Source organism: Mus musculus, chromosome 8 (assembly GCF_000001635.26).
Source record: "Mus musculus strain C57BL/6J chromosome 8, GRCm38.p6 C57BL/6J".
Lineage (NCBI taxonomy): Eukaryota > Metazoa > Chordata > Mammalia > Rodentia > Muridae > Mus > Mus musculus.
The window spans coordinates 85,124,545-85,135,862 of NC_000074.6; the positions used below are offsets into that span (position 1 = coordinate 85,124,545).

Below are 11,318 nucleotides of genomic sequence, written 5' to 3' on the forward strand. Positions count from 1 at the left end.
GAGCCCACAATCCCTTCCTAGATTTGGCTGGCTTTACTGTTTATTATCAGGGCTATTGTAAGGATACAGGGAACAAACAGCCAGGTGAGGAGATACACAGGATGAGATCTACAGATGAACCTCTGTGCTCAGATTCATCCCATGGAGGTAAGAGAGGTTCATCTTCCCTTCTAGTCCCTTCCCGTAAAGCTGGCGAGGAGACTAAAAGTTGGAACTCTGTAATCATTGCATCTTTCTGTGCTGGCCTGCCTGAGGTTATCTAGACCCTGGACACTTCTGCCATTCAGGAAATCCCTAGAATTTAGGAGCTTGGCCTGGAAGCATTAGGTGTGTGCTTCTCATTATATCTATGTTCAAGGTATCCAAGGAAATGGCATTCTAGTTTCAGATGCTCCAGGAAAACCCACTGCTTCTCAAAGCTTCCATCTAAATAGTTTTGCCAGTTTTGCACACAGTATTTAATAACATTTAGTGACACGTTAGCCTCATTTAAAACACATATTTCCCGCTGGATGCGATTATACACACCTTTAATCCCAGCAAGGGCAAGCAGATCTATAAATCCATCTGATCTACTTAGTGAGTTCCTGACCAGCAAGATGGCAAGGGAGTAAAGATGCTGGTTGCCAGGCCTGACACCTGAATTCAATTCCCAGAACATAGTAGAAGGAGAGAATTGAGTCTCCTAAGTTATCACTTGACTTCCATGCACACATGTTGCAGGATATTTTATCATACTGTGAATCCCAAGATTGTGTTATTTACTGGAAAACCCTGTTTTTAGTTCTGGTGTGGCTCAGACTTAGCACATACCTTTAACCCAAGAGCTTTCTGCTTGTATATTGCAAGCACGATTAAATAAAGTCAACCATAGGTCAAGAGACAGAGCAAGCAACCAGTTAAGAGGAAGTGAACATAAGATTATTAAGAAAAAAACATAAAGAGTAAGGGGAGTTGGGAGGATGGATGGAGATGCACAGGAAGTAGAAGGGAGGGGCATGGAGTTTAAGAGAGTTTTGAGATGGCATGGGGGGATATCTCCTGGGACATGAGCTGAGGAGGAAGGTCAGCTGGGTGCTTTCTCTGCCTCTCTGGCCTAGCAGGCTTTCATCCCAGCATCTGACTCCTGAGTCTTCATTGGTAAAAATGGAATGATTGAGATTTTGTTAAAAACAACCCCACTGTTGGGTTCAAGAATCACCCCTTAGAACACCAGGGCCAAGAAGTGGGAGTGGGTGGGTAGGGGAGTGGGGGGAGGAGGGTATGGGGGACTTTTAGGATAGCATTGGAAATGTAAATGAAGAAAATACTGAAAGACCCCCGAGGTGGGTAGTCAATCAATCTGAGGAGACCCTCCCAAGGATCAGCGAGACCACGATTCGGATGTAATCAGCAAGAGGCTTTATTGGGAACACGGGTACCCGGGCGACTCAGTCTATCGGAGGACTGGCGCGCCGAGTGTGGGGTTTTTACCCTTTTTATAGGGCTGGGGAGCAAAAAGCGCGGGTACAGAAGCGAGAAGCGAGCTGAGTGGTTAGTTCAAATCAAGGCTTGGGGTATTTCCCGGTCATTTGGGGAACCTGAAACTGAGGTGGGACTTTTTCAGAAACTGTTGCTGGTTCCGCCTTATCTGGGTATCATCTGTTCTTGGCCCTGAGCCGGGGCCCAGGTGGGTACCATCGGTTCTTGGCCTTGAGCCGGGGCCCCGGTGGGTACCATCGGTTCTTGGCCCTTGTCCTAGTATTATTCAGCCTTGATTTTTAACTGTTAATCTTTAACTGAACTTCCTTGTAACTTTTGAGAACTCAGCTCTGGTACTTTTTCATGCCTTGCAAAATGGCGTTACTGCAGCTAGCTTGCTAAGTCTTATGGTGGGGTCTTTCATTCCCCCCTCTTTCTGGAAACTGAATAAAATCTTTTATTCACGTGATTCCACTTCTTCTGGATCTATTGATTTGAGTTGGTGATACTGTTGGGTCAGAACCAGGGCCTGCACCACCGAAATTCTGTCTTTTACAAACTGGACCAAGCGGTTGAGAATACAGGGTCCGAGGAGTAGGATTAATAAAAGTATTATCAAGGGGCCCATAATGGTGGATATCAAGGTCGTGAACCATGGGGACCTGTTAAACAGTCCCTCAAACCACCCTTGTCCTGATTCGAACAATTTTTGTCTCTGGTTTAACCTTACATCAGGGGGCCCCACGGGTTAATCTTATCTTTAAGGGATTTTGAGAACGCTGGACCTTCCATGCTGTTCCGGCCGGAGGAGTTGTTGCCGCCTTTACGTGAGCGGCGTGTATCCACGCAGAGATGCCGTCTACTTTGAGAGCGGTGGGGGTGGTCAGCAGGACGGTGTAGGGTCCTTTCCAGCGGGGTTCTAAGTTCTTAGTCTGGTGCCGGCGTACCCACACGGCGTCACCGACGCGGAAGGGGTGTGGTATCACTGGCTGATCCAGCTGGTCCTGATAAGCAGCGGCCAGTGGCTTCCAGACCTCTCGTTGTACTGCTTGGAGGGCCTGTAAGTGAGCTTGGAGAGAGGGACTATTAGTTAACTTTGACATTTCAGGATCATGAAAATTGACAAGGGGCGGGGGTGCCCCATACAGAATTTTATACGGAGTAAGTCCATGGGGGCCCGGAGTATTCCGGGCTCGGTAGAGGGCCAGGGGGAGTAGGAGTACCCAGTCTCTAGTGCCAGCTGCAAGCGTTAATTTGGTTAAAGTCTCCTTGATTGTCCTGTTCATTCTTTCTACCTGACCTGAACTCTGGGGTCTGTAAGCACAATGCAGTTTCCAATCAATCCCCAGCAACTTGGCCACCGACTGACTTACCTGGGAGATGAAGGCAGGCCCATTATCTGTCCCCAATACCTGGGGCATCCCGAATCTTGGAAAAATTTCTTCAAGCAGCTTCTTGGTCACAACCCTGGCAGTTTCACGCTTGGTTGGAAATGCTTCTACCCAGCCAGAGAATGTGTCTACAAACACCAGGAGATACTTATGTCCATACAGCCCTGGCTTAACTTCGGTAAAATCGATTTCCCAATGGGTGCCGGGTCGGTGTCCCCGCGCTCGCACCCTTGCTCCGATTTTGGCTTTACTAGCATTTACTTGAGCACAAGCTGTACAGGATTCTGTTACGTGCTGGAGAGTTCTATCCCGATTTAACATGTAGTAGGGGCTCTCTTCCCGGTCAAGGAGTGCCTTCATCCTCTGATAGCTGAGGTGGGTGAGCCGGTGTAGGGAGTCTAAGAGCTCAAAGGTGAATTGGTCAGGCATTACAGGTTTTCCCTGCAGGACCCAATACCTTTTGTCCTCATCGTATACGGCTCCCAGTCTCAGAAGGTCTTTTCTGTCAGTCTCTGTGTAGTGGAAGTAACTGGGAGTATACGGGGACGAATCCTCTATTAAGAGCGTGGAAGTTTCTGTGATCTCTCTCGTGGCTGCCTCCCTGGCTGCTTGATCCGCCATTCGGTTGCCCCTGGCTTCAGCACTGTTCCCTTTTTGGTGTCCCGGGCAATGGATAATACTGAGCCTCTTTGGCAAAAAGAGGGCTTTCAGCAAGGCTAGGATCTCGCTTTTGTTCTTGATTTCCTTGCCTTCTGAGGTCAGCAACCCCCGTCTCCTATATATTTTCCCATGAACATGGGCCGTAGCGAAGGCATAGCGGCTATCAGTGTAAACATTTAGCTTCTTACCTTCTGCCATTTTCAGGGCTTGGGTGAGTGCGATCAGTTCGGCTCGCTGGGCTGACGTTCCAGCTGGCAGGGCCCTCGCCCAGATTACCTCGGTTTCAGTCGTCACTGCTGCCCCAGCCTTTCGCTGTCCTTCTTGCAAAAAGCTGCTCCCATCGGTATACCAGGTGTGGTCGGCGTCTGGGATGGGCTGGTCGGTGAGATCCGGTCTGGTTCCATGCGTTTCAGCCAAGATCTCGAGGCAATCATGGGGGGCTCCTTGTTGGCAGTCGAGCTCAGAAGTGGCGGCCAGTAGTATGTCATCCACGTACTGTAGCAGGATCAAGTCTGGGTGCTGGATCCGGAAGTCTGCTAGGTCTCTGTGTAGTGCCTCATCAAACAGGGTGGGACTGTTTTTGAAACCCTGTGGGAGTCTGGTCCAGGTCAATTGTCCTGAGATTCCCATCCCTGGATCTCTCCACTCAAAGGCGAAGAGAGGCTGACTGGTGGGGTGGAGTCTCAGGCAGAAAAAGGCATCCTTTAAATCAAGCACAGTGTACCACTGGTGGGACGGTGGGAGCCCGCTCAAGAGGTTGTAAGGGTTGGGCACGGTGGGGTGGATGTCTTCCACCCGCTTGTTGACTTCTCTCAGATCCTGGACAGGCCTGTAATCATTAGTCCCTGGTTTCTTAACGGGTAGCAGGGGCGTGTTCCAGGGGGACTGGCAGGGTACCAGTATTCCCTGGTCCAACAGCCTCTGTATGTGGGGCTTGATCCCCAGTCTGGCTTCCTGTGACATGGGGTATTGTTTTATGGACACGGGGGTAGAGGTTGCCTTTAGAGGTATAATCAGAGGCGCTTGGCGAACTGCCAGTCCCATGCCCCCGGTTTCTGCCCAGGCCTGGGGAAAATCAGAAAGCCATGTGGACCCTAGAGAAACATCCGGCTCTTTTGAGGTCTCATGTAGCCGATACTCATCTTCTATGTTTAGGGTCAGCACTTGCAGGGGCTGTCCCATTGGTCCCGCAACCTGAGCTCCTGATCCCTCAAAGTGGATCTGGGCTTTTAGTTTAGTCAGCAAGTCTCTTCCTAGCAGAGGATAGGGGCAGTCTGGTACATGGAGGAAAGAGTGGGTGACCTTACCGGTAGCTAGATGTACTTTGCGATCCGTGGTCCAGCGATACCGCTTTCCTCCAGTAGCCCCTTGGACCCAGGCAGACTTGTCACTTAGGGGTCCAGGATTTTGGGTCAGCACGGAGTGTTGGGCCCCAGTATCTACCAGGAAGGTGACGGGTTGCCCCCCGACTTTGAGGGTTATCCTGGGTTCAAGGGGGGGGCTCCTGACCCTGACCTCCCTAGTCACCTAAGGTCAGGAGGGAGGTCTGGGGCCTCGGTCCTCGGGGCCCTCGTGGCTTCTTTGGGCAGTCCTTAGCCCAGTGTCCCTTTTCTTTGCAGTAGGCGCATTGGTCCTTATCAAGTTGGGGCCTCCTCCGCTCTCCCCCCTGTCTATCCTGTCTCTGACCAATAACTACAGTGGCCAAGAGCTTGCTCATCTCTCTATGTCTTCTGCGGTCCCTTTCTTTCTCTCTCTGCTCATCCTCTGCCCTACGGCGTTCTTCTTTTTCCTCTGTTTCTCTCCTGATACGTTCCTCTCTTTCTTCCGGGGTTTCTCGCTTATTAAAGATCCTTTCAGCTTCCCTCACTAAGTCTCCTAAGGTCTTGCTCTTTAAATCTTCTAACCGCTCTAACTTTCGCCCGATATCCGGGGCAGACTGCCAGATGAATGACATAGACACATTGGTTTCTTGCCCTGGGTCCTCAGGGTCATAAGGAGTGTACCTGCGATAGGCCTCCTTGAGTCTCTCTAAAAAGGCTGAGGGAGACTCATTAGGTCCCTGGGTTATCCCTTTTACCTTGGCCAAATTGGTGGGGCTCCTGCCCGCGTTTTGGAGACCCGCTAAGAGCAACTGGCGATAGAGGACTAGGTGGTTCCTACCTTCTGTAGTGGTGTAATCCCAATCGGGGCGTTCAAGGGGAAAAGCAGCATTGACTTCATTAGGCAACTGAGTGGGGCGTCCATCATTGCCCCGGACTGCCTTTCTAGCCTCTAGGAGCACCCGCTGCTTTTCTTCTCCGGTCAGCAGGGTCCCCAACAACTGCTGACAGTCGTCCCAGGTGGGCTGGTGGGTGATGAGGACGGACTCAATCAAGGCCGTCAATTTACCTGGATCTTCAGAAAAGGAAGGGTTATTATTTTTCCAATTATATAAGTCCGAGGAGGAAAACGGCCAGTACTGAAGCTGGCCATCTCCCCCCATGCGGAGTGGGAATGCCTGGGAGGAGGTGGAGTCCGCTGCGGGAGGGTCTCTCCTTCCCCGCAGTCGAGACACCATGGGAGAAGGGGGGGAAACCTCGGAGGTGGTGGCCGCCTCTTCCTCATCGTTCCCTCTGGCAGAGGAGGAAGGTTGTGCTCCGTACGGCGGGGGGTCCTCTGTGAGAAGGTCAATGAGAGGTCCGCCGTTATCAGGGAGAACCTGGGGCTTAGGAGGTTTGGGCTTTATAGAGGGGGTAAGGGCAGGGTAAAGGGCAGATCGGGACGGAGGTTGCGCAGAAGGACCGGGCGGGAGGACGGGAGCTGTCGGTAAAGGAGGGGGTTTTGGAGAGACAAACGGTTTGACCCACGGAGGGGGGTCATAGGCAAGTGCCTCCCAGGTGACGATATATGGGACCTGATCCGGGTGTCCGTGGGGACCAGGACAAAACACTCTAGACTTGACCTGAGAGATAATACCTAAATTAAAAGTACCATCCTGAGGCCATCCCACATTGAAAGTTGGCCATTCGGCGGAACAGAAGGTAACCCAGCGCCTCTTCCTGACATCCACAGACTGATTGGATGCAATGCACTGGACATCTCCCCAGTGCTGCAAGGTTAGACTCAGAGGGGTAGTTACGGTCTGTCTCATGATCTCAAAAACACTTAAAGACAGGAGAAAACTAACGAAGAACAAAAGAACAACAAACAAATCAGACGCGCGGCGCGGTTTCGGCGTAAAACCGAAAGCAAAAATTCAGACGGGGGAGGGAAGTGTCTCTGCCTCTCGTCCCCCGACAAAGCCACGTACCCCTCGGACAGTGGAGGAGCTCCAAAAAAATCCGACTCGGGCAGGTTAACTGATACAGAATGGGCCACAAAACGGGCCCCCGAGGCCGCTGGGACGTCTCCCAGGGCTGCGGCCGGGAATACGAACTCGTCAGTTCTTCCGCGGAACCGCCAGATACAGATCTAGTTAGCCAACTAGTACAGACGCAGGCGCAAACATTAGATGCCGGCACAAACACGCACGGAGACAGAGACAGACACGAAACGACCGCTGGCCAGCTTACCTCCCGGCGGGGGTCGGTGGTCCCTGGGCAGGGGTCTCCTAATCTCGGTGGGACCTCCAAATGAAAGACCCCCGAGGTGGGTAGTCAATCAATCTGAGGAGACCCTCCCAAGGATCAGCGAGACCACGATTCGGATGTAATCAGCAAGAGGCTTTATTGGGAACACGGGTACCCGGGCGACTCAGTCTATCGGAGGACTGGCGCGCCGAGTGTGGGGTTTTTACCCTTTTTATAGGGCTGGGGAGCAAAAAGCGCGGGTACAGAAGCGAGAAGCGAGCTGAGTGGTTAGTTCAAATCAAGGCTTGGGGTATTTCCCGGTCATTTGGGGAACCTGAAACTGAGGTGGGACTTTTTCAGAAACTGTTGCTGGTTCCGCCTTATCTGGGTATCATCTGTTCTTGGCCCTGAGCCGGGGCCCAGGTGGGTACCATCGGTTCTTGGCCTTGAGCCGGGGCCCCGGTGGGTACCATCGGTTCTTGGCCCTTGTCCTAGTATTATTCAGCCTTGATTTTTAACTGTTAATCTTTAACTGAACTTCCTTGTAACTTTTGAGAACTCAGCTCTGGTACTTTTTCATGCCTTGCAAAATGGCGTTACTGCAGCTAGCTTGCTAAGTCTTATGGTGGGGTCTTTCAATACCTAATTAAAAAAAAAAGAATCACCCCTTAAACCATGCACATACCATCTCAGTTAAGCAAAAATTGTTTATTGAATGCACGCTATAATACTGGGCATCCAGGACAGGAGAAAGGACTGTGGGGGCCCAACTGCAGTACAGTTTGCTCTAAAGTAGGCTTTTTATAGGAAAAACCAGGTTCAAAAGTTAAAAGGGCAAGGGTGTGTGTGTGGGGGGGAGCAGTTGGCTTACTAGGCAGAGTGTTATCAGCTAACCTTTACGCTGATTGGTCCTGACTAAGGTGGATTGGCAGTGAACTGGGGAATTTCAGATCCCTGAGATAACAGAGCATGAGTACTATAGTAATAACTTTTTGGCTTGTTAGCCTCCTTCAGTGTCACCCATGAAAACCACAATGAGCTCATTCCTAGCTGCAGGAAGGGTTGCTTGGTGGTCAGCTCTGACTGAAGGTATTTTAGTCATAACAGTTCATATTGACCTTTGATTTGGTGGGTCCTACGTAAAGCTTTGTGGCATTCCTCATACAGAACTTATAGAACGTACAGGACAAAGCAGGGTGTGGTCAGCATGTCCTTGAGCCAAGTCACTTCTCTGTGTCAATGACTGGCAGGCATGCTATAGCAACAACATGAAATAGCTAGCAGGCATGGAACAAAATGGCTACAGCTATTCTGGGGGGTGTCAAACCATACCAGCCACCAGCCCAGTTGAATTTTTAAGTTTTGATATTACAAGTGAATATACTTGACCTTCATAAACTGAGAGAGCTCACTCTTAGTATGCATTAGGCCGAGATGCTATGCCTATAGGGCATTGGTTCTCAACCTGTGGGTCGTGACCCACATGGGCTCTCATTGGTTATTTTACATTACAATACAGATTTATTACAGTAGCAAATTTACAGTTGCGAAGTAGCAACAAAATAATTTTAAGGTCGGGAGGGGGGAGTCACCACAAAATAAGGAACTGTACTAATGGGTTGAAGCATTAGGAAGGTTAAGAACCCCTGCTCTAGGGATTCATGTTTTCTCTCTTTCATAGTTTTCAGACAGAATCTCAAACTGTAGCCAAGATTGCCTTGGCTTGGAACACAAATATAGTTCATGCTGGCATTGAATTTATGGCAATTCTTGCTTCAGACTCCTGAGTGCTGGGATTACAGGCATGGGTAATGTGAGCTATTCTTGGTTGTCAACTTGAGTGTACCTGGAATTAACTAAAACCAAATGGCTTGGCACCCTGTGAGTGATTTTCTCTTTCCTCTCCTCCTCTCCTCTCCCCTCCTCTCCTCTCCTCTCCTCTCCCCTCCCCTCCCCTCCCCTCCCCTCCTCCTTCTCTTCCTTCCTTTCTTTCTTTCTTTCTTTCTTTCTTTCTTTCTTTCTTTCTTTCTTTCTTTCTTTCTTTCTTTCTTTCTTTCTTTCTTCCTCTCTCTTCCTCTCTCTCTTCCTCTCTTTCTCTCTCTCTCTCTCTCTCTCTCTTTCTTTCTTTCTTTCTTTCTTTCTTTCTTTCTTTCTTTCTTTCTTTCTTTCTTTCTTTCTCTTTCTCTCTTTTCCTTCTCCTCCTCTTCCTTCTTCCTTTCTTCCTTTGTTTTTTTGAGACAGGATTTCTCTGTGTAGCTCTGACTGTCCTGGAATTCATTCTGTACACCAGGCTGGCCTTGAACTCAGAGATCTAACTGCCACTGCCTCCTGGGTGCTGAGATTAAAGGGATGAGCACCACCCAATCTTCTTTCTTAATTAAATTATTTGAAGCTAGAAGACCTCTTTGAGGTGAGAAGATAAACCTTTAATTTAGATCTTTTAAGATTGAAAGACCCACCTCTAATCTGGACCACATGTTCTGCTGGCAGCCAATATAAAGGGCATGGAAGAAGGAAGCTTGCTTTTTTGCCTACTTCTTCAGGATTCCTGCATGTACTGAAGACCAGCTGAGACATCCAGCCTCATGGACCAAACTGTTGGGGTTCAGGAGTCGCCACACAAACCACAAAAACTCTGATCTCAGTCAGACAGGGATAGTTTATTGAATGCACACCCTAAGACTGATCACCAGGGAAATAGCTCAGAATTTGGGGGCTGAGGCTATGTCCCCGGACATTTTCCTATGTCGGCTTATAAAGGCTAAAACCACAATGAGCTCATAGGCAAGTGCTGGCAGTATTATCTGGTGGTCAGCTCTGACTCAAGCTGCTTTAGACATAACAGTTCATATTGACCTTTATTTGATGGGTCCTATATGAAGCTTATAGTTGTGGAATTTCTTAAGATTAACAAACCTCATAACACAAAGAACATACACAGGGCATGTGGTCATACCTGACCCTATTCTAAGTCAAGTTATTTTCCTGCAAGAACGACTGGCAGGCATATCACAGCTGGCAGGCATGGAACAAAATGGCTATAGCTATGCTAGGAGGCAGGCTTCAACAGAAACAACTACTGAGTTCTGGACCTTCCATTCATGTTGAATTAGCTGTACCACAGCCTATAGGCCATTTTAATGAATCCCCTTTCTCTCTCTTTGGAGAGAGTCGTTCTAGGAGGGATGGTTGGATATGGATAGTTAAGTGCAATGTTGACCATGAAATCCCATCACTTCTATAGCAATATGCAAGTGTAAGTGAGTTACTGAACTCATGAACAAAAATTAAAATTGACTTGCTTTTTAATAAGTACCAAATGGAAAGGGAAACTGACCAGTGTTGTTGGGGTTTAGGAGTCACCACATGGGCTGAAGAGATGGCTCAGTGGTTAAGAGCACTGACTGCTCTTCCTAAGGTCCTGAGTTCAAATCCCAGCAACTACATGGTGGCTCACAACAATCCGGGGGACACTCTGTCTTCTAGAGTGTCTGAAGACAGCTACAGTGTACTTACATGTAATAAATAAACAAATCTTTAAAAAAAAAAGGGAGTCACCACACAAGCCATATGAACACCCATCTCAGTTAAGCAAGAATAGTTTGTTGAAAACACACCCCTAAGACTGAACATTCAGGACCACAAAAAGGACATGGTGCCTAACTGTGGTACCTGTCTGTCCTGATAGCAGGCTTTTCATAGGAAAAACCAGATTCAAAAGTTTAAAAGGCAAAGAGAGGAGCAATACAACATTTTGGCGTATTAGACAGTGTTACCAGCTATCCTCTAAGTTGATTGGTCCTGAGTGAGGTACGAGGGGTGGTGGATGGGTGGTGAACAGGGGAATTTCACAACGTTGAGATAACAGAACATAAGTAATTCAACCATACTTTATTTTGGCTTATTAGTATCATTTTTCAGTGTCAGCTCTGGATAATTACTTCTGAGAAGTGGAGTTTGAGAACCTTTCACCTTATGAGGAAATGGAGACTGAATACAAAATGCATGTCATGGTGTGTGTAGGTTGAAGGTAATTTTGTGGGGCTGATTTCTCTTTTATCTTTATTTAGGTTCAGGCGATTGAAATCAAGTTGCCAGGCTTTCATCCTCAGACAGAAAACAAATTAACTAGTTGATAATGCCTGTACTCCTTACTCTAGGTAAAGGTGCTGAAGGAGAAGATAGAAGCTGAGAAGGGTAGAGATGCTTTCCCTGTGGCTGGACAGAAACTCATCTATGCTGGCAAGATCTTGAGTGA

At 48.6% G+C, this 11,318-nt stretch overlaps 1 long non-coding RNA gene across 1 annotated transcript; it reads right to left on the reverse strand.

Moving 5' to 3' along the window:
- Positions 1–1,378: 1,378 nt before the first annotated feature.
- Gm42031 (predicted gene, 42031) lies at positions 1,379–7,270 on the reverse strand. The gene is made up of 2 exons (NR_168954.1): positions 7,064–7,270; positions 1,379–2,530 (listed from the first exon to the last, which is right to left on the reverse strand). It is a non-coding gene; the product is annotated as a predicted gene, 42031 (long non-coding RNA).
- Between the last annotated feature and the right edge of the window lie 4,048 nt (positions 7,271–11,318).